The sequence below is a fragment of the Pholcus phalangioides genome, unplaced genomic scaffold (assembly GCF_987345545.1).
Source record: "Pholcus phalangioides strain wild (caught in Gottingen) unplaced genomic scaffold, Ppha-v1.0 ptg000039l_1, whole genome shotgun sequence".
Classification (NCBI taxonomy): domain Eukaryota; kingdom Metazoa; phylum Arthropoda; class Arachnida; order Araneae; family Pholcidae; genus Pholcus; species Pholcus phalangioides.
Window position 1 is genome coordinate 17,210,168 of NW_028301625.1, and position 24,133 is coordinate 17,234,300.

The 24,133-nt window shown below is 34.8% G+C and overlaps 1 long non-coding RNA gene across 2 annotated transcripts in view; it reads right to left on the reverse strand.

Moving 5' to 3' along the window:
• LOC149065636 (uncharacterized) overlaps positions 1 to 21,344 on the reverse strand; it is a 94,562-nt gene extending 73,218 nt beyond the window's left edge. Inside the window, exons 1-2 of one of the 2 annotated variants that reach the window (XR_016195637.1) lie at positions 21,090 to 21,344; positions 20,818 to 20,968 (exon numbers count right to left, since the gene is read on the reverse strand). This is a non-coding gene — a long non-coding RNA (uncharacterized LOC149065636). The remainder of the gene's footprint in view (positions 1 to 20,817; positions 20,969 to 21,089) is intronic. The other variant, XR_016195636.1, reaches the window with a different exon arrangement.
• Positions 21,345 to 24,133: the final 2,789 nt, after the last annotated feature.

Below are 24,133 nucleotides of genomic sequence, written 5' to 3' on the forward strand. Positions count from 1 at the left end.
AAAGCAATCTGTAAATGTGCCGCGGGTCGCTTAAGTGATTTGGAAATGTGCCGCAGGACGATTAAGATCTGGAACTGGCATTCACAGCAAAAGGCCGCAATGCGGGATCACCACTGTTTTACCCGACAATACTTATACGAACAACGATTAAGTTTATTTTTACAAAATTAGGTTTGTGGTCGCGGGCAACACCAGATGACTCCGAGAGCCACATTTGGCGAGAGGCCATGGGTTGAGCATGTATGCTGTAGAGGGATTATATCGTTATATCGAGAGGCAACATTATCATCATGTGTCATCAAATTTATGTTACTGTTGGCATCTTTTCTAAACCGACGTTATTAGTGTCATCATAAAATTTGCTTGCGAGTATTTATTCACTGTAAAAAATTTTAACTGATTAGTTGGTAAGCCAAATTCAGTTAGATGTAATGCTTATGTAAAGAGGTTTATTGCAATACACTTTGGTGCATCACACAAAAAGTAGCGATACCGAAAACTTCAACACTTTCGATGATCATGTGATACCAAATACCGATATTATTAGACGTCCTAGAAAGAATTAAAATGTGACGAGTTTAAAAATGCATGAATGCATTTTTCGAGCGAAATATATAAAAAATGTCGTTGTAGTGGTTTTAAAATTTCCTCAAAAATATCATTACAGAATGATTTATCATACTAAAGATTATCGTTGTATCGAAAGGAGTTGAACACATTGGACTATAGGCAATTCCAAATATGATTTGAAGAAATATCGTTGTAGAGGGATCTATCGAGTATCGTTGTAGTGAGGTTTCATTGTATTTGCAATGCCACTCAGAGCCATATGCAATCAAAAGTGGATTTATGGTTTCGCCGCCTGTAGGCTATACAAATTTTGCCGCCCTAAGCTATAGCCCACTTAGCCCTAGCCTTTTAGTCTCTCCATGCTTGAACACTTGCCTGATCCTTTTTTTTGTCACTCTTTTGTTCGTTCACTGACCTGATTTTCATCACTCTCTAGGTCATTCCTTATGCTTAAACACTTTCTTTGTCACTCCCGTGCTTACACAACTGTCTAGGTCACTCCCGTGCTTACACAACTGTCTAGGTCACTCACATGCTTACACACTGTCTAGGTCACTCACATGCTTACACACCGTCTAGGTCACTCTTTTGGTTTCTCCCACGATCACGCTCTCTCCATGTCAATCTTTTGGTCATTCACATGCTTGCACATGTTTTTGGTCACTCTTTTTGGTCGTTCACTGACTTGGTCCGACGCTTTCTAGGCCACTTCTATGCTACACACTCTTTAACATCTTCGCTCCAGAGGTACACGTATGTGTATCATAATTTTTAACGGTTTTTAATGGTTTTAATTATTTTTTTCATGTTAAGACTTGAGATATGCGTAAGAGTATCTAATTCAAATGGTCCCGTTAAATATATCAACCTAAGTTAGTTAATTAATTATCTAATTAATTAATTAAAAAATTCTTTTTAAAACAGTTTTGGCTCAGATTTCACAGGGTTAAGACACGCTTTTGGTCACTCACTTACCTATTCCCTGTCTCTCTAGGGTCTAGGTCATAATCTCCCAAACTTTTTGTTCCATCGCCCCCTTCATCAGAAATTTTTTCCTCTCATCGTCCCCCAACTCAAGTAAACCCATAGGATCCTATGTTAAATCAGTAGGTTCTATCGCCCCCTTGGACCATTCCATCGCCCACTTTGGGAAACACTGGTCTAGGTAGAGGCAGATTTGTGGTTTCACTGCCTGTAACCCATAAAAGTTTTGTAGCGCTTCTTCCATTCTACAAATTTTCTTGACCACTCATTCCTCAAATTTACCGCCCCCTTCCCAACTTGCCACCATAGACTATAGCCCGCTAAGCCCCCCAGTAAATATGCTTCTTGAATGCAATGCGATTTACCTCCCCACAACCCTTTAGATGATGTGTTTCCTATTTGTTAGAAAATTTAGTTTTTCTATAATTAATTACATTGTTTATTGCAGATTGCAATGCCAATCATTGTTATTGCAAATGTATACGCGCCATAAGTTCGATAACCCCTGGTATAGGGGAAAGTGGGGGGCTAATGAGACAAGGGCAAATTTCAGTATTTGTTTCTTTTCTTTCTTCAAATATTTCTTCACATCTGAATGACAACAATCAAGCTGCAGTCATTAATCACAAGAAGTAGGAAATTCCTGATTATTACAGAAAAAAAAAGGTGGAAATTAGTTTTCCACCCTGAAAAGTAAGTTTGATAGTGGTGGAAGGTTTTTTTTTGTTGATAGAATTTGTAAAAGGGGATTGAACCTAATAAAGTAAAAAAAGAAGGTTATGTCCAAAAGAAAAGGGTAAAAAACTATTAATAATACTCAGAAATATTCATATATAGTTGAAAAATGCTTATGACTACCTATTGAATATTTATTGGGGATACTTCTCAGTACGGTTTCCACGAAATACTTACAGTATTATACTCCATAATCATAAATTTACTGAAAATTTTGAGAATGCTTATAAATAGGTTGCTTATAAATGTAATGCTCAAAACTAATATTTCTGTAGGTATTATATGGATATGATTTTGCGAATATGTGAGGGGTCATGGGCCCATGGGTCTAATCGAAGTTGACGCCTATATTGTATTCTTCAGTTTGGTTTTAGTTTACTCTTCTGTGAACTTGACTGCTCATACCTCTTTAGAACTCGACTGCTCATTCCATCCCATAAATGATCGATTGGATTGAAAACCCATGACTGTAGAAGCTAATTAAGCAAGGTAAACGTTTCGTCATGCTCTTCTGAGCATCTGCGAAATGTGCGAGTTTGTGGTATAGAACATTGTCAAGCAGGAAATATCTACTTCCGATGAGGGGAAGTGACCTTTCGTTACTACACTGAACTCTCGTTATTGTGAACTTTCGAGAAACGCCGATTTTTGTCTGCATTTTCCGAAGCTCGCACTAAGCGAAGTACACATTAAATTGGGTAAAAAATATTATGAGTCAACGGAATTATTTTTTTGCGTTAATTCATCACATTGTATACGTCACCTGTAGCTAAAATAAATAATGATCCTCAAAACTGGTCCGTTTAATCGGTGACATTTCTTTCACACACAGGTTTTTCATGAGACCGAAAATATACTGAAGAATATGACTTACGGTTTTTTGTTTTGTTTTCTTCGCAAAAAAAAAGAAAAATGATGAAAACTTTTGAAAAAAAACCGGTGTTTTTTTTTTCCATAGAAAATCTTACTTTCGCGAAAGTGTTATCCGCATTGGGAAATTTGCCTGTTGTGGTCTTTGTGTATGTATTTGTATTTATATTATCCGATGAGATGAACACATTAAATCATGCCTTTAACTCAATCAATGGTCCACTTATAAAGATCGTGGAAAAGAAATTATTCGTGCTGACAACTATATACGCATTGAACGGAGACGCAATAACGAGTGTTCACTGCAGATGTTCCGTGACATTACGTAAATAGAGTTACACCAAGGATACTCTATATTCAGGCGTTGCTCTGATTGAATCGAAAGGCCTGGACTATATAGACAATACGATAAAAATGTGTGTTCCTCTAATTATATCACATCCTTTCCTAGCTAGCATATGTGTACAAGGTGTAGAGGATTCAACCTTATTATTCAATTAAATGTGTTATCTGTAAGCCGTCAGTTCCGTGGTCAGATGGAAGGAAGAATGGTACCTGTACTGTAACATCCGAAGAACTACTACAAGTGATTTCAAGACGATTCAAAAAAACTTCATAGCAGCCTATCGTTGTTGTTTACGAGAAGAAAGTGTCGACAACTACTGCACTTGTATTAAAGAAATTAAAATTATCAGAATAAAACTAAGATTCACAGAGTTGACCCTATATGTAAAAAGTACATAATTTACGAATATTAAACACCTATATTGAAAAAAACTACTAATAAACATTGTAAGTCATTACTCAATTTATCTAATGTCTAAAATTCTGATTTTTCTGTGAGCTGAAAAATTAAAATAAACAAATTCATAAGTTTCAGATTTGAGAAAACTTACACATTCCCTTGGATAAAGGCCCAAATAAAAGTGTGTTGTTTAACACTGTAAGTGGTATTTCAACATTTTGACGGAATTCCACGGTTTTTATAGACATCATGATTTATCGGAATATTTAAATGAAGTGCAAATCACAAAAGTCACTATGGGAACCCATAACTCTTTGGCTGTTAGCGCAGCTGCGAGATAAAAAAACATTGGCCGACAGGAAAAAGAATGCTAATATATTTTACATAAAACATTCGACGTCGACAACGAAATTGATTTACTTTTCATATTAATTCATATCTGCATATGCATATTATGTTGGGAAATCTACGAAATAAGGAATTCAAATCTTTATCCGCCCGGAGGAAAATATTTCCACCCCATCCCCCACCTCTATCTTAACATAATAAGTTAAAAATGATTTACTCTATATCCCAATGGCCCAAGATGAATCGCATTTTTTTTTTTCAATTTGTTGAGTATTAGTTACAAATGGATAAAACTTATTATTGACTTACGACAAAGGATGTATAAAGGATGGCATCTGAACTTGTCATTAGAATCATTGACGCCACCTTTCTGAGAAAAACAAAAAGTTCAGGTAGGAAGTGGATCAGTTTTTTTTTTCAAGAGACACCCTGCTTTTTCTCTGGAAAAGAGAAAAAGGCAAAAGCACAATCACTTGAAAGTCCGTTAACTTCTGGAAAAACGTCAGGCAAAGCTGTAAAGGAACTAGCTCCAAAAAACATCTAAAATGCAAAAACGGAAGGAAGTTTTTTCCTCTTCAGAAGATGATGAAAAGCCTCTATATGTGTCAACTGACGACAACGACACCAGCTGTGGCGAAGAAGATAATGATGTCCAATATTCAATTTGTGATCGACTTTACACAAACAATTGTCATGAAAAAACATGGTTAAAATGTGTGATATGTAACAAATGGTCTCACGAAAAATGAGATAAGAGGAAAGTAAAGAAAATAAAAAGTTATGCGTTTGTTGTATATAGAATGCTTCTAAGTAATTTTTTTTTATTTTGATGTTGTATTTAGGAATAGTGTTAAAAGCGTATGTCAACTTTAAGTCAAGTATTATCATAACATAAATTAAACTTTATTTCAATCCATTTTAGACGCAGGCGATATTAGGAACACTTTTTAACAGGAAAAATGCCGCTGTCGAAAAAAGGTTTTTTTTGGTGTGTTAAAATTATGCGTTAGAGTTGTAATTGAGTTTATTTTTGGATAACAGTCTACATAATGGATGAGAACTATTTTTAGATAAATTGCATATGAATTAGTCTTCTGATTAAAATGATGGCTTAAGTGGGTGATATTGCTCCCCCCCCCACGCTACATGTATTATGGCTTTCATTCCAATATTTTAATCAATTTGGTGTATCGCAAATCAAATTCGATTCAAATAAAACTTTTCATTCTTTTAACCTTCCACGAAAACAATTTACTACCGTTTTTCACTCCCACAAAGAGGCGATTTGTGTCGGAATTGTGTTGGCGTGGATACAACAATGTTATACGTGTCATTTGTTCAGTAGGTGCTGTCATCTGATTTCTAAGTTGGCATTGTGTACATACCATGCTGGAGGCCGCGGGAGGATCACCACACTTCAGGAAGACAGATATATCAGCCTAGTGGTGAAAGGAAACAGAGATGTGTACCACTCCTCGCTAGATAGCCAGATTTGTGTGTCGGTGCTACTGGCATCGCGTATGTGCGAGAACCATTTTTTGAAGACTAAGTAATGTTGGCTTATATTCACTGAAGCCCAGGGCCGTCATTTCAACTTATATATATATATATACACACACCCCCATTTTAGTGTATTTTCAAAAGCCAGGCAACGGTCCCCCCGACCCCGCCCCCCAAATGACGGGCTTGCTGAAGCCTGTAAAATCCATTCTACTTCGAGTACATCACCGTCGAGAAAAATCACGTTGGTGTAATATGAGCATATTTTTCGTTGGGATCAGCAACAGTGGTCCAGAGTCATATTCTGGATGAACTGCGCTTCAGCATCACACAACAACGATTCCGGACATTAGCGAATGTGGAGAGAGCAGGAAACTCGTTAACATCACCAGAATGTCAAGGAAAATGATCGCTATGGCCGAAGAGTAATGGTGTGGGTAGGTATCAGGTTGGCAGAACTCCGGTTCATATATTTGATGGAGGTACCGTAACATCACAGTAGTATTGCACCAACATTCTCTTGGGTTATGTCGGTCTTTTCCGACAGGAAAATTTCTAACAAATGAAAAAGAATTCTTATTTCTTTTGCTAACGTCAGCACGAATTTCTGAAAAACCATTTTCTGTGTCTGCGTTATTTCTAGATTTTCTTTTATCAATATTTAACACATTTAACACTGAAAAAGTTCTGACGTGTATAGAACCAAATCGAAACAGTTCTAAACATTAAAAACTGTATAATCAAATTGAAAAAAACCTTAGCACTCCTAACTTTCAATTTTTCTACATTTAATTTGCTTACCTGTGACTCCCTGAAGCATAGGATCTAACACATTGGACCGGATATGAGATTTGCTCAAGAAGCTAGATTTTATAGTTTTTAAAACTTTCGATATATAGCGACCATCTAATATAACGTCCGTTTTCCATGGAATTACGGAGGGGGGTTGTTATAACGAGCGTCCATTGTATTAGGAAATGCATATTCATGAATTATTGGGAAGAGCTCGTTCTCTCCCCAATTTTCATTGAGGAGGGGACGCAAGTGTTATTTTTCCCCAGTCGTCAAATCACGACCATTCTCATCATCATCGAAAGTTGATGACCATTGGACTATATGAGTTTAATTTGTGTTGCACGTTTTATATATAAAATCCTAATGTTTATGAGTGCCAATATCCGATTAAGGAAGATTAATATTTAATTTTTAGAAAAATTTTTCAACATGATTTTTTTATGAGTTTCTTACCATACAATGTAATATTGAAGTATAGGAATGAATCTATTTTCCCCTCTATAGAATTAAAAACTTGAGAATATTCCATGTGAGGCATGTGCACTGAAAAAGTGTGTTCTCTTGTTTTTTTTTTTAAATAGATTCCCATGAGAAAGTAGGGTTTTTTGTTCCACAGAAAACATGTTCACGATCACACGTTTGGAGTTGAACCAGACGACAATGATCGCCTCGAGTTATGTTCCTTGGCATCCAAGTCGTTAAACTTTTTCCGAATTCCGTCTACACTCGAGTGATTTTCAACAAGGCGGCGCCTTCAGTAAATTCTACTGTTTTGTGTGAGACTTTTCTCTTTCGTTTCTTTTCCCATTTTCTATTTCGACACGTGCAAACCTCTCAGTATATTTCCAAATCTCCCATATATATACAATTGTATATAATACCCACACACACGGCTTCTATACCTCGATAACAATTATCTCACGGAAACTGAATGCAATTGTGCGAAAAGTGAGAACTACTTGAAGGAATCGGTTCATCGTACTATAAGGCTAATTTAATAAATAATATTGCAAATCGGGGGCAAATACACCACACTATTCCACATGTAAATTCAATAGCGGTTAATGAATCGGAAAAATTACTTTTAGTGTTTTTATCTAGGGCAAAGGTTTTCAAAGTTTTTTGATTCCTGCGCAATCGTTGATTACGAGAGCGTACACCCGAAACAAAACAAACACGAATATTTCTTTAACAAAAATACAGTATTTTTATTGTGACATCAATTCCCCCCCCCCTTTTTTTATATCGTGGAACCACAAAAAAGCTCTCGTTAAACCCTGGAGTTACACCACTGGTTGAACATGGAAATACGAGAAATTCATTAGGGCACGACACAGACTTTAGCAAACTTTTTGGGACGTTAATATCACACCAATTGATAAGATACAGTATTCGCCAATACGCATCTAGATGCGTGATTCACGTATCAAAATTCAGGTTTATTCCTCAAAATTTTGTTGAGGAGTGAAAATATACTCCTTCATATTTCAGATAATTTTTTAGTAGTTATTTCTCACTAATAAAAAATATCCATCTTTTTTCAAAATTACCCCTTAAAATTTTGTAGTGGAGTGAAATTACCCTTTAGATTATATTATCGGATTACACTGATAAGATGGTTTGTATTTAAAATATGCAAAAATACAGTAATTAATAAAATTATAGCATATCATCTTCTATCATTAAGTTTGCATTATGTACACAATCTAAAGTGACATTTTTTTAAAATCTAAAGTCTTAATTTTTATATCTAAAACTGCGATAATCAAGAAAAGCAAAAATCAGGACAATGCTCCTTAGAATTCGAAGTGACTTTAACTAGAGGCAGGTGCATCCCTCAGTGTAAGCTAAAATTGGGCACAAAATAGCATTAAATCTCAGCCTAGTGTTTCGAGAACAGATAGGTTTGTGAACTGCAGTTAAAGTTTAGAATGGTAAAAAATTAGATTGCTCTACGGACTATATTTGGCCCGCGGACTGTGGGTTGAGCAGGTATATGCCATGGTTCCCAGGCTTTTTTGTGGCTAGGGACCGTATGTATAGTTTTTTATTAGGCTGGTGGTAGACAAATTTCTAAATTTACTGTAAAAAATTACTACAGTATACTAATCCGGCGCACGTGAGACCAATGATGTGCCTGATTACTAGAATGCATTTAAAAAAAAGAAAAAAAAACAACAATTCGAAACTAATATAAACTTCTACGCATAGACATGCAATGACATGTTTTCGTTTTCCACGCTCGAACTACAATACCAGACGAGTCGAATTAGCTCAAAGAGAATCATAGGCAGGAATAACAGACAGTCTATTACACTTAACCGTTTAGCTGCGCAAATAGCCTTTTCTTTCGTTTTTTTTTTCATCTGGAAGAATTTTTTTTTTCGCAAGGAACATTTTTTAAAGGTTAAACTATGAAATACATTATTTGTTTTAATTTTCACCAAGCAACTTGTTACTCGTTCCCAGGTGTCAAGAAAACGTGGCGGGTGACATGGTTTCCGCGGGTACCGGTTTTGGGACTATGAAGTGAGCGATTAATGAAGTAAGCTGTTTAGTTCCTTTCCTTGATGAATGAACTCCAGGAGCACAACTAAAAGAATCAAGATATCTAGCATTCAGGTGGAACATCTTTTATTTCTTACGGTCGAAGTCATCAGTTGCGATTGAAATTGAAATGTACTGGGGCTTTCGAAGTACAGTACAGACCATCGGTTTACGAACCTAATTCGTTCCTAAATTCGCTCGTAAACCAAAACAGTTTCTCTCATAAGAATGAATGTAAAATGAATTAATCCGTTCTTGGGACTGAAGATTTTTAGTGTGAACTTTTATAGCAGCTCTTGTGCATAACGTAAAACCAATGGTGACCAATAAACCAACACAGAGAAAAATTACCATAATTTCAAATAAATGAAATGTAAACGGAATGAAAACGATGCCAGGGCAATGTCTGGATTCATGAATATCACATTTAATCTCAGTGCAAGCCCTCAAAAGCTCTACCTACAACACAATTTGGCCATTATCCTCCAAGCTAAATTCATTTTTCTGTAAAACATTTGCTGGCAAGCTTTGAAAATAAGAACTATGCAATTTAAGATAATACAATTATGTTTCTATACTGTTAATTCTATATCAAATATTATTGCAAAAACATCTTTTCTTCAGAGGTTTATAAAGTTTGAAATGACTTGGTAATCCATGCTAATCTTGCTGGATAAGAGGAGTCGTATTTGGAGGCGGGAACTTTATTCCGATGAAATCTATTCTTCCACAAACTCTTCTATAGAAAAAAAAATCAGCATCAAAGATTTCTGAAATATGATTCCCTCGTGATTAAGTCCTGTTTTGCGTGTTCGTAAACCGAATTGTTCGCAAACCGAGACGTTCGTAAACGGGGAGTTGACTATCCTTTAAAATGTCACTGAAGTTCTTTCTGCGCATGGCGTGGAGGCAGAATATTTTTCAGAGAAGCCTACTACCACGTGAAATCTTGGCTGAATGCAAATATCGGTAGAAAATGTCATTCGCTAGCTTATTTTTACAATATATCATCGGCGTTCAAGCAAAAGACAACAAGTCCACAAAAACATTTTGATAGACTTTACTGCAGTTGCTTGTTAAAATTCCAATTAATTATTTCATGATATAAACAGTTATGAATCACGCGAGTCAGGTATCTAAATATCAGTAAATCTACTGTAACAGCTAGAAATATTTAAAATAATTTTTAGAGGGGGGGGGGTAGAGGGAGAGGGGAGAGAGAGAGAGGGGTGGAGAGAGAGAGAGAGATAGATAGATGGCTTTTTCTCAGCTCGAGATATCAAGGAAACAGTTATTTTCCGGATGTTATGCTGAGCTGAACTCGGAAAGAAGTCATCACGTCTCCGCCGGGACTCCTGCGTGAAATAAGGAAGGCAGGGCCATGTCTCCAGTGGTATAGATGGTAGCAAGCTTGCCAAGGGGGTGCAAGAGGGCCTGGGTTCGAGTCCCTGCGGAGACGTGATGACTTTTCTTTCCGAGTTCACCTCAGCATAACATCCGGAAAATAACTGTTTCCTTGATAATTTTTACTGTTTTTCATTATTTGATAGGCGTAGGTCAGGTTTTTACTCCCAGACAAGGTAGGCGAGAATGTTGGTTAGTTAATAATAATAATAACAATGTAGAAGTGGAATTAACCAATTCTGACATGGATAGGTTCTCGATTGGCACTAAATCACAGGGCAAAGTAAAATGTGTGCTGATAAATGCCAGGAGCTGGGGTAATAAGAAAGATTTTTAAGAACTATGGTAGCTGCGGAGGGCCTAGTCCTCGTAGCCATTACAGAATCCTGAGCAAACGATGGGGATGAATCTTTCTTACAAATCTCGAGATACGATACTTTTTGGAAAAATAGATCTGATAGGAAAGGGGGTGGGTTCTTGATTTACGTGAAATCATATTTGAGGGCTAGAGAGTGTAACGTACAGAGAAGTGATATTGAAACTACATGGGTTGAGCTTGAAAACAAAAAGCGTCATAAGCTTATTGTAGGAGTTTGTTATATAACCCACCGAATTCAGATCCAAACGACATCTCCAAGCTTCTTGAAGAAATTTCGTACATGTGTAAACATAAGAGGGTAGTAATATTAGGGGATTTTAATTATCTGGGAATCGATTGGGAGAACTTAACGGCTAGGGATCAATATGAGAGATATTTTCTTGAGTCGGTTTTCTTGAGTCAGAAGCTGTTATGGACACTTCTATTTTTGATTTGATTCTCACTAGCTCCGAGGATCTTGTTGAACATGTTTTTTCTTCTTGAACTCAAGTGAACAGAACTTTTTGTGATCATCGGGTTATTAACTTTTTTGTAGCTTCTTCGTGGATAAACCGAACAATAAAAAAATGGTCCCTTGTTTCCGAAGAACCAACTTTGAAATTTTAAGGGACAGGTTAGGACTAATTTTCAAAGATCGGTTGGTATCAGTGGGTGTGATAAGCCAGTGAAAAGAATTTGGAAAAAAACTCTCCTTGGTTTTGCATGATGCCATACCCTTTGTTCGTAAAAAGTTGGTTTGTTCATCACACCTCCTCTGGTTCGCGGTTAGCGTGCGTAATCTTTATCTTGAAAAGAGAAGGGTATTCAGAGAATATAAAATTGGAAGAGGTGATCTGTCATCATTTACTGAAAGAAGAAAGCGATAAGGGATAGTAAAAAGAAAGTTGAATCAAGGTTGGCATAATATTGGCAAGGAAGATAATATTGGCACTGATTAAAAACTATTTTCAGGTACGTCAATAATGGATGTAAAGTGACAGCTGGTCCCCCTCTCGATAGGAGGGTCTAGGGTAGCGAACAATGTAAACATGTGTAGTGCTTTCAATGAATTTTTCGCTTAGGTATTTAATTGGGATGATGATATCTAAAGTACGGGTGTGTCATGGGGTGACAAAGCCCACAACGATATTCAGGTAGAAGATGTGGAAGTCCTAAAACTTCTAAAAAATGTCTCTGCAAGAGCAGAGCACCAGGACCAGATAATATTTAGATAATATTTATTCTAAGGTCCTTAGGGGATGTACTGACAACTGTTGAGGGCCAGTTGCACAGATTTACAGAAGTAGTGTTGCTGAGTGTGATTGGAAACTTGCTATTGTGGTTCTGATATTTAAAAAGAGTAGTAGGGAAGCTAAGTGCAATTATCGTCCAGTGATTTTGACGAGCTCTCTCTCTTGAAAATTTTGGAAATTATTATCAAAAGGCGATTGGTGAAGTAGATAGACGAGAATAATGTAATATCGGATAATCAGCATGGGTTCAGGAAAGGGTAGTCGTGTGTAGCTAACCTCCTTTGTTTCTATGATCACGTGACTAAGGCTTTGGAAAATGACAGAAACATTGATGTTGTTTATCTTGATTTCCAGAAGGCATTCGATCGGGTCCAACATGGTAACATCCTGAAGCGATTACATGAGATTGGGATTGTAGGCAACTTGTTGAATTGGATAGAATCGTAGTTAAGAGGGACGTCCCAACGGGTTATGGTGAACGGGGAATTTTCTGATTGGACAGGTGTCAAAGTGGAGTTCTTCAATGAAGTGTCCTGGGGCGCATACTTTTTACTTTTTATGAATAACCTCGATCAGGGTATCGATTGGATTGTGAGCAAATTCTCAGTTGACGTGAAGCTAATGGGAGTAGTCGGGAATCCAAGCGATTAGGAGATGCTTTAGACGAACTTGAATATATGGCAATATATGTAGCATGGGCTAATGAATGGAGCATGACCTTTAGTGCTGATAAGTGCATGGTCGCTCATTTTGTTCGAACAACCAACGTTTCACTTATGAGTTGAGTGGTACAGTATTACTATCCCGGACGGAACAAGGATCACAGATTTGGGACTTCTCATTGGGTTTCATTCTTAAAAAGCTTTCTTCACGTTGTTCTAAAGTCATTCTTCCACTTTTCCGAGGCTCGGTTCGTCCTGGACTGGAGTATGCTGTAAAGTTTTGGAGACCGTGCCTATAGAGGGACATAGACTTGGTTGAGGAGGTGCAGAGAAGAGCTACACATGCCTTTGCTGGTACACAAAGTTTGAGCTATGAAGAAAGACTTGATTTCTTGAATATGTTTACATTGGAGGATCGCAGGTATCGGGAAGATATGATCGAAGTGTTTAAAATTTTCAAAAGGAAAAAGGATGGATAGGATGGACCATGAGTTATTAAGATACCGTTAATGAACTACTTCGACGAAGAGACACCAGTGTCGTGTAGTAAGGGATAATTCCAAGTTGTGGTGTCGCAGGGAGTTTTTCACTAACAGGGTTGTTAATAAATAGATTAGCTTACCTCCGGGGATCGTAAATTGAAACAAAATTGATACGTTTAAAAAGAAGTACGATAGACGTACGGCCGTATTCACCGACAGAGTTTAACTGCAATCGCCGGCCAAAGGATCAGAGATCTAGACGGATTAGTTAAAATCCCGAATTTTACCAATATGTTTCGATTTCTAATCTTTCAACCTGCGATTGCAGTTAAACTTTGTAGGTGAATGCGGCTGATAGTGGGGTAAATCGAGGAGCTATCCATACGTAGATGAGACAACCATAATTTTTTATGGGCAGTGTATTACACGGAGTGCATATGTAACAGGGCATATGTCATATTACTGGCAAACCGTTTATTCTAGAGGCATACACGTCCAATTAGAAAAAGTATAACATGTAGTACTCAGATTTGTCACTCGTGTTGCAAGGAGTTTTATAGTTTTATTAAAATAAAAAAAATTAACTTCTTATATGGACACCCTGTGCTTAAAGACCCAATTAGAAAGTTGTTGCCCTGTCTCTCTTGATGCCAACAAAAAAAATCTCATTTCTAAGGGCAATATTAACTGAGATATTATATATATATATAGATTTCGAAACACGGAGAAAAGTTGGGAATAAACAACATTAAAAGCGAGGAAACAGTTTTACCCGTATTTAATGATGTTTTTCCCAACTTTCCTCCGTTTTTCGAATTCGAATATCTAAGTGAATATTGTACAGGGCAATAGCTTTCTAATAGTTTTTGAACACAGGGTGTGTCCATATAAGTAGTTAATTTTTTTTAATTTTATTAAAACTATGCAACACAAACGACAAATCTGAGTGCTACACGTTATTTGGATACTTTTTCTAATTGGAAGTTTTTCTAAAATGTTACACGCCTTGTTACCTATGCATCCTATATGTCATTAATCGTATTATTTTTTTTTTTTTTGGTGATTTTTATAACTTTTTGTGACTTTTATATTGGATGTTTCGGTAATATTTGACTCCAAATTTTTATGGGCATAATTTTTCAGACACCTCGTTGAGCAATTTGCCTGTTGTGGCCATGGCTCAAAAGTTTAAATTAACAAAATCTCAAAACTATACTTGATGCAAACGAAATGTTCCAACCAGAGTCGAAGAAAACTTGACCGATTATGATATATTTGTTAAGATAAATGTGATACGCGCCGGTAATGCATAATTACGAATCGTCTTGGTAAATTTGATAAATTTTTCCAACTTATCACTTTTATCGGTGATTATGCATAATTCCCGAGTGAAGTTGGTAAGTATGACAAATATGGGAGAAATCATGCAAAATTGTCACTTAAATTCAACTACTTATAAGGTTCTCCCGTACGTGATAGGTGCACTTAACATAATTTGAATTAAATGAAAATAAATGTTATAAAGATAAAAACGCATAAATTATTATTAGTATTGTAATATTAGCGTTCTTCACATTACTCAACATCAAACATAATCATACTTAACAAAACATAATCAACATCACCGATCGGATCCATCATCATTGACTGAAGTTTGAGCAAATTGTCTGGTAAAATTAAGTAATTAATTGAAGATTTATCATATTTTCCAATATGAGCTGGGGGATTACGTATTATCACCGGTAAATGTGATAAATTCGCAAAATTTATGTAATTTACCAAAATGGTCGGTAATTATGAATAATAACCGGCAATTATATGCATAATATATAACCGGATTTATTACATTTACCATGACTAGGGATACGTAAATTTCGTATTTACGAAATAACTGCGATAAATGCGAAATTTACGAAATAAATGCGATAAATGCGAAATTTGCCAATTTTGATGAATAAATGCTGAAATTTGTTTTTTACTACTTTTTCGCGAAATCTACGTAATTTACACTTTTTGAAGTGGAAAAGTAAGTTTGCGCAGTACTTGTGAGCGTGCTTGAAAGGGAAACCACAAGCATCGCTTCTTTCCCCTTTGATGTTGTGTTAGATGTAAATACAGTCGAGTTCGGTTATACATAGCCCCTAGGTGTTTCGAGAAGTGTATGTAATAACCGACGTGTTTTCATAAGGGAGGTGTTGAAATTGGATTACGTAGCAATGACATATATGCATTATTGAAATCGTCCTGGAAAAAATAAGCTTATGCCTCACATAATTGAAATATAATGTAGCATGAATATAGTTTTTGATTGGTATCTGAAAATTTTGGAAATTTATTTAGAAAAAACGAGATAATATATACAACAACATGCACATATATTTTTTGAGATGTTAATGATTTTTTTTTAAATTTATGCTAATGGTTTTTCCGTTGAAGTTGACAGTATTGTACAATTAAAAAATACCGAAAAAATAATCCCACCGATGTTTATGAATTCACCAATCAATAATACACTTAAATTTGCCACCAGTGTTCCACCAATTTCAACTTGAATTGAGACCGCCAATAAAAAGATCACAAAGTTATAAAAACAAGTAAAAATTCCATAATTCCGAAAAGCATAGACGATACAGTTCTGCACAGGAAGACAGGATTTTAAATGTCGAAAATTTTATTGCCAAAATAGTTACATTTATTATCGACAGGAGACGCTAAAGTTTGCCAATTATAATATTCAGTACTATCTGTTGGTTAGGAAGTGTAACTATTCCATCCATGTATTTTCGCGTTTATTGAAAAAATTTAGGTCCAAGATATCACCCGTATACAAGGAATGTTATCCATAAAAGGCTGTTTTTGACTATATTTTCCTGGTTTTTTTGTTTTTTGTTGCAGTGTTATATCTGGATTATTTTTTTCGTTTAGCCCGTTTTTTTGTTTTGTTATATCCACAGTGTATGTTTTAAGCATGGTATATTATAATAGAGATAAAAATGTATGTGTAGACGCGTGAATGAGCCAAATTTTAAGGATTTCCCAACCGTATTTTTTATCCACCGGTTATGTTGCCAACTGCAGACCTGCCAACTCTCCCGATTTATAGGCGGGAGACTCCGGATTTTTCATCCTTTCTCCCGCTCTCCGGATTTGTTAAAATTTCTTCGGATTTTGGCAGAAAATTAGATTTTACGCAAGCTTTCACGTTGCCGTGGCGTCAATGATTACCGTCGTCGTTAGGGAAAACACCCATAGAAGACAGCCGTGGTTATTTCCATCGAGCAGCCTTGAAAAAAGTCTGTGACCGCATTTAAGCAACTGGCAAAGACGCGACTTCGTTTTCGTAGCGTTTATCGGCGCAATCATTTATAAGGGGGAAGCCCTTGGTTGCCGAAATTCCTGTATAATCGTTATTGTATTCCATTAACAGCCATGCGATAAACACGTTTTTTCGTCGGCAGCTTTGTAATTTGAGTTTTTTTTAATTGTTTCTTCCGATTAAACGTGTTCAGAAAGAAAATATAAAATAAGCTATTATAAAGCTAAAATATAAAGCTTATAAGAGTTCATATACCCAAGATAGAATCAGGAAAGACTGACATGGAATTATATTCTGCTCAGAGGCAATGCAGAACCTGTCTTGGGGGGGGGGGGGATGTAACTTTTTCTGAATTGATAAAAAAAACAAATGTTTTCGAAATTTCTTTTTGATAGAGTCTGTGAGTGCCGGGGGGGGGGGGGTCCCCCTGCTGGAGAATCTCCGGATTTCTGGATTTCAAAAGTTTGCACGTCTGCGACAGTATATGCAACTTTTTTAGATCTCGGAAAATGATGCTGTAAAAAGCATTTGAAAAATAAGATTAAATTAATAGAAAATATATATATTTTTTTAAATGCGAAATTTTTGATTTAAAAATTTTCATTTATTCGAGTTGTTGTTTTTGTGTGTGTGTGTGTGAACGAAAGTGAAATTTTTCATTTGGAATTTTGTGAATAAATGCGAAATTTCTGATCTGAATTTTTTTTTTTTTGCGAATAAATGCGAAATTTCTGATTTAAAAAATTTTTTTTGCGAATAAATGCGAAATTTCTGATTTAAAAAATTTTTTTTGCGAATAAATGCGAAATTTCTGATTTAAAAAATTTTTTTTGCGAATAAATGCGAAATTTCTGATTTAAAAAATTTTTTTTGCGAATAAATGCGAAATTTCTGATTTAAAAAATTTTTTTTGCGAATAAATGCGAAATTTCCTACTTAAATTTTTTTTTTTTTGCGAAATTTACGTATCCCTAACCATGGCATATTCGTTGGATTCATATAAGGGGGGGGGGGTGTTCTTTTTTTTCTTCGAAGTGTTGGGGGTGGGGAGTTACGTTTTTTATTGCGAAGTAACACCAAAATCTTGGCTCGGGAGGCTTCACCCCCTCCCCTTTTAACGTACGCCAATTTTCATTGATTATGAATGAAAAACTAGTAAAAATGATTAATTATGAAAGACACGGGAGCATTCGAAGTTCAATGAGGGAGGCAACCGGGAATATCCAAAAAAATTAGAAAAAAATGTAAGGATTTTCAGGAAATACGAGAGAATTCATGCATTGTAATATGGTGTGATTTTCTGTTATTGGTGTCATACATGTTATTGTATCTACACAAGGCGAAAAAAACTAACAATTCGGTCGAACTTTTATTGTCGATTTCTCGTCCATTCGTGATAAGAGCGTTCACCTTTTGTGTGTCCATGCATTGACCTTTATGTGCTGAGAAGGTAAGAGTGGGCGTGAGTATTCATAAGAACGAGAGGAGGTTTGTGAAATTTTTTATTTTTTGTTGATGTTCTGGTACATTCCCTTGGCGAGTCACTTTATTATTATACGTATTAGGGAGGATCCTCCTATTCGTCGAAGCGTGGTATTTCATTGCACGCTCCGTTTGTTTCAGCAACATTACATTACATTACTGCCCGCAGGTTGCAAACCACGTGCCGATCTTAGCGGTCAGTATAGAGATTTACGACTGATATTCTGTATGAAAAGAAACACGCATTGCATGAGAACTCTGGTTCTTCTTCATAATTGACGAAGGGCACTTTTAAATCGCATAATATTACATTAAAGAATCGCAAAAATTTTAGATTTAAAAAAAAATCAGTGTAAAAATTGGCTTATAGTTTCATATTTAAAAAAACATACTGTATATCGTCTTTTCTTGAAAACCATTATAACTATAAATAAAATTGGTAGTTTAGTTTTTTTAAATTGAAAATTGATATTTAAGGAATTTCAACTTTTATTCAACTTTCTTGGTCTGTGCATAATTGAATATACATGACAAATACTGTACGCGGTCGAAAAAGTCGAAAAACATATTATAACATTTTTTTTCTCGCCTTTTTAATATTTTAGAAAGTTTATATATCTTTTAATGTCATTTCACAGTACAAAATACGGATATATAAGTACAATATTTTTTATCTAGAAAAAGTTGATTCCTTGTTGGTGTCATTTTTTAGAACTGCTGAAATTTTACGCCTTCAGAGATTTATAAAATCGCACTAAATTGAGGGGAATGGAAATAAAATTCAAAGTAATAACTATTCAACTTTGCTGAGCAAAATTTTATCTGTTTAAAAAATTATCAAGGCAAACTGTATATTTTATCCTTAATTAACCATTTTAGCAATTAAAAAATGCACTGCAACTAACTAAATTGCTGTATCGGACCGTGTGAACCATGCAGGGTAAAATTCATTACACTTATCAAAAAAATTGGTGTTTTTTAAAAATAAAATGGAGGATAACTTTAAATGATTGAAATTGATCTTTTATAGTATTTATTGCAGATTGTATCTTAATACTGTTTTGCTAAAAGCATTAATTTTTCTATGAACAGCTACTGTATAACAATTTCAGAAAAAAACCAATTGCACTATTTCATTTATATTAACATCTTTTTTAATGATAAGCTTATAAAACTAAGTACAGTTATTTTATCCCTTTCATCTTCTACTGCAACACAGTAATTATTAAAATATCTCAATATTTTAATCATTATCTCAATATTTCATTTCAAGAATTTGTGTTCAGTATAAATTCACTCAAAAAATCAATTTAATATGTAGGAAGGGTTTCGTTCTTGAATGAGGGGAGAAGAGACCCCGGAGAAGACAAAGGGACCATGGAAACAAAAAATTGTGCAAAGGGGGGGGCCTCACGGGTGAAAAAAAAGGTCTGATGAGAGCCCTATATATATAGGCATTGGTTTTGATTAATTTCAATTTTCAAGTACTGCTTTCAAACTCCATATCTTATCATCAATTTTGTTTTCAATTTTTCATATATTGCCATAATTTTTGATATCAACAATGAATAATTTACAATGTTTATACACTACACATTTCAGCTGCCTGTGGCACTGGTATTGGTAAGTTTCGACAAAAATTAATTAATTTTTGAACGTTTTGTACATTTTTCTATATGTATGTATGTGTATACATATACTAGCTATTAACTGTTTATTTTCCCGATATAATCGGGGGAAAAACAGCTAAGAAGAAAAGGAAAAACTAGATTAAAACTTTGTTTTCTTGAAATTTTGAATTTTTTTTGAAACGACTAGATTTTTCCCACAGCAAGTAAATGGCTATTTTTCCTTGCAAAATGACTAGATTTCAAAACTACAGTGAAACCTCGATATAACAATATTCTGCGAACCAAGAAAAATTATCGTCGGAGAGGGATTATCGTTATATCGAGAGGTAACATTATCATCACGTGCCATCAAACTTCTGCTACTGTTGGCATCTTTTATAAATTTGGCGTTGTTAGTATCACTAAAAAAAGATCTTTTAAGTATTTATTCGCCGCAAAAAATTTTAATTGATTAGTTGATAAACAAAATTCTCAGTTAGATGTCCCTGTAAAGATGCTTAACGCAATGAGCTTTGATGCATCACACAAAAAAGTAGCAATGCCAAAAATTTAATCTACAATTTCATTGATCAGGTGGTACCAAATACCGATATTATTTAACGTTTTCGAAAGTACTAAAATATGTGACGAGTTAATTATAGTGAAATTAAATTTAAAAATTAAATTAAACGATTTTAAAATTTTAGTGAAGAATATTTCGAGAAATTTTGGAAAAATATCGTTGTAGCGGTTTTGAAATCTCAAAAATTATCATTATAGAGGAGTTTATCGTTATAAAGGATATCGTTATATCGAGAGTCGTTTAGATTAGACTAGGTAATTCCAAACAAGATTAGAAAAAATATCGGTGCCGAGGAATTTATCGTTATATAGAGTATCGTTTCACTGTACCAAGTTGGTACCACTGCTAAAACGTTATAATTACAAATGCGAACCAAAAATCGCGCCTTTTGGTTTTTTTCACCTCGCGCGACGAGAATGGTGTGTGGTAACCAAAACCAAACCAACCCCTTTAGCGGCAGCGTATTCATCATACGCAGCCGCTGCTATACCAAAAGAGCGATTTAACGCCATACTTGGCGTAACACAGTGATGGGTTTACAACAACACTCACTCGTTTTTTTTTATTACGTACCTGTCGTATCGCTTGCGTACGAAGGCGAATGTGGCGTAGAGAGGAGGAGGTGGTCCATCCGGCGGTTGCACCAGCAGGGAGAAGCTTCAAAAAACTGTTATTTTGCCATAGGGCGCTCGACCTTGGCTACCTTGCCGTGTCCGTATTCCATCTAGCGGGGAAAAAAATAAATAATAGATAAATAAATATAAAAAAAGCAGCGGCACATGGAATAATACCAACGCGGCATAAACACACACACATACACACAATTTCTTCCTTCCTTCGCTTACTTTTATATGTGAGTCAGTCCAGTCAGTTTGTTCATTCTCTTATGAAATTGTATTATTTCGCGTTTCACGAAAAAAAACCTTCTCTAACCATCCTTTTTGGTGGCTTTTTTCCCAAATAAAGAAAAAAATCCGAAACAACAACAAAGGAACAATATTCAGCTACCAGAAAAGGGCCTTTTCATTACACAATTTTCATTTGCTCTTCTGCCTCCACGTGCTACTTTCTCTCTCTCTCTCTCTCTCTCTATCTCGGATCAGATGATGATGATGATGATGAGCATCATGACGAGAGTCCAAATTTCTCTTCGAGTCGAGATTTGAAATCTCCGCCATAAAAGACGGAAAAAAAAGAGAAGAGAAACATTAACATATATGCGGTTTTTTTCCGTTTTAAAATAGAGAGAGAGAGTATTTATTTGCTTTTTTTTTATAAAATAATAATTTTAATTAGTAGTTGTTGTTTTCCGAACGCGTTCGATTATTGGTCAACAGGTGTCTTCTGAAAACAAAAAGAAAGCGAGACAACATTGGAAAAACAAAAACAAAGAGTTCGTCTGACACAACCGGGATTTGGATGGAAGCTGCCGTTACGTGAAGGTATCGTGAAATTTTGTCGTCCGCTTTTTTCTTTTTTGAACATCATAAATAACAAAATAATTGTTATTTATTATAAGAATGAACGCTTTGATAATTAATGCTATAAAATAATTAATATCAATTATAAAAAAGAATTTATATTTTGTTTAATTTACGTTGTTTAATGCCGGAGATAAATTTCTTTATGATAATTCCATGTGGTATTTAGTGGCGTTTCAATGAGGCAACAGAATCAAGCAGTTGGCCCATAATTATTTAAAATTTTTATTCCTTCTCAATTATTTTATTTCGTGATTCGTTTCAATGTTTTATTAAATAAAGTTGTTTTTTAAGGAAGTAAAAAATTGTAAAGGGGAAGGCGCAAAAAATGTTTGACCTCGGGCCCCCGGAGTGGTTTCTCTTGTTGTGTGTATCTACTGCCCTTTTTTTTCTTTTTAAACTCACTACCACAAACTTGCCACACATCATTTAGTGACCATACTCCATTGAAACACGATATTTTAACGCTCCGTGAATATGCGATTTTTTATGGTACGTGAAGAATTGTGAAGTCGAGTGTGAGTTTTAATTTTCTCTAAATATATTCCAGAATAATACAGTATGACGTGTAGTTTATGGTAATTGAGGACCGAAAAAGTATTGTTGTTATTTACATAAACGTAATATATGTATCACATCCTTGAAGGCAATTCGACCGTGAAGATAACTTGTTAATTCTAGAAAATCCGATTTGTATTCCATATTTTATGCTTAATTTAATAAAATTTAAATTCCGGCTTAGATTTTTTGCGGCCCTGTGCAAAAAATAATTTTGCCGTCCTATCTGTAATCATGGCCCTCACATGGAGAAGATGAAAAGAAAGGTCTCTAGCCTAAAGCTAAAGGACGAATGTAACCAATCCGCTTATTGGTTGCATTTTTCAAGTATTATAAAATAACTTTTATAAAACACAAAAAGTTCAACCAATAACCTTATCAGTTGCATTTGCTCGAATGTAACCTATGAGTTTTATTGGTAGGATTTTTTAAGTTTTATAACAGGGATTTTATCAAACTTTCATAGTGTAAGGCCGGGATTACACTGTAAAAGTTTTCTAAAAGTTCTTTTATAAAATTTGAAAAATTCAGCCAATAAGATTATCGGTTACATTTGCACAAATGTAACTATGAGCTTTATTGGTTAGATTTTTCAAGTTTTATAAAAGGGATTTTATCAAACTTTTATAGTGTAATTCCGGCCTAATACCGGCATTGGCACTTAGACCGGCATTACACTATAAAAGTTTTAGAAGAGTTCTTTTATAAAACTTGAAAAATGCAACCAATAAGCGTATCGGTTACATTCAATTGTTATTATTGGGTACATTCGAGCGAATGTAACCAATAGAGTTATTGGTTATTTTTCAAGTTTTGTGAAAGATCTTTTATCAAACCTTTATAGTGTAATCCCGGAATTAGACTGGATTTAGGCTATGAAATTTTGATAAAAGTTCTTTTATGAAGTTGAACAATTCAACCAAAAAGCGCATCGGTTACATTCGAGCGAATGTAATCAATAAGTTATTGCTTGTTTTTTCAAGTTTTGTAAAAATATTTTGCAACACCTCAAAATACAACCAATTAGGCTATCGATTGCATTTGCACGAATTTAACCGGTACGATTATAGGTTGCATTTTTCATGTTTTACAAAAGAGATTTATCAAACTTTTATAAAAGTTACATTATAAATAGACAAATTAGATATGGAAAAGTGGGCACATAGTTGGAAAAAAAATACACATATATACGTTGAACATGTTTACAAAATGAAATGTAAAATGAAAATAGTCGAACAGAAAAATACAATTAAAAAAATTAATTAATTAATTAAATATAACAAGAAGCATACAAATTTATTCATAAAAAAATGATAGAAAGCCGGGCTCAGGAATGAAAAAAAATTAATTAAATTGTAATTTAAAAAAAGGGAAAAAAAGGAGAATAGCATAGCCTATTCATTGCCTTCCTTTTCCTCCAGAGACTTTCAGAATATCTATATTCCTTCACTCTCTGCTAAAATAAAATTTCTTAGTTTTAGGGTGGACAGGAAAAAGATTACAATTTGGTGGTATTTTTTGTGTCTGTATGTTGGAAAGGAATGTATATTATTATGGATCAGGATATTAGAAAAATATTTTTCTCTGCAGAACTTATAAGTCTGACTTTCCATAATTACATGAGACCATGTTTCAAGTTTTTTCAAATTGCAGAAATTACAACTTTTGTCAGGAGAAATTTTAAAAATTTTACCATGTATGAATATAGAGTTTTACTGTGTTCTCTTAATTGAAGAGGACCCTTTTAATCGACAGATTAGTTTCGAAAGTATATAATCCTCCGCAAAGATCTGCAGTTTAATAAACTTGTAGTGAGAATTTCTTATGCTATTTACCATTGCGCTTAAATT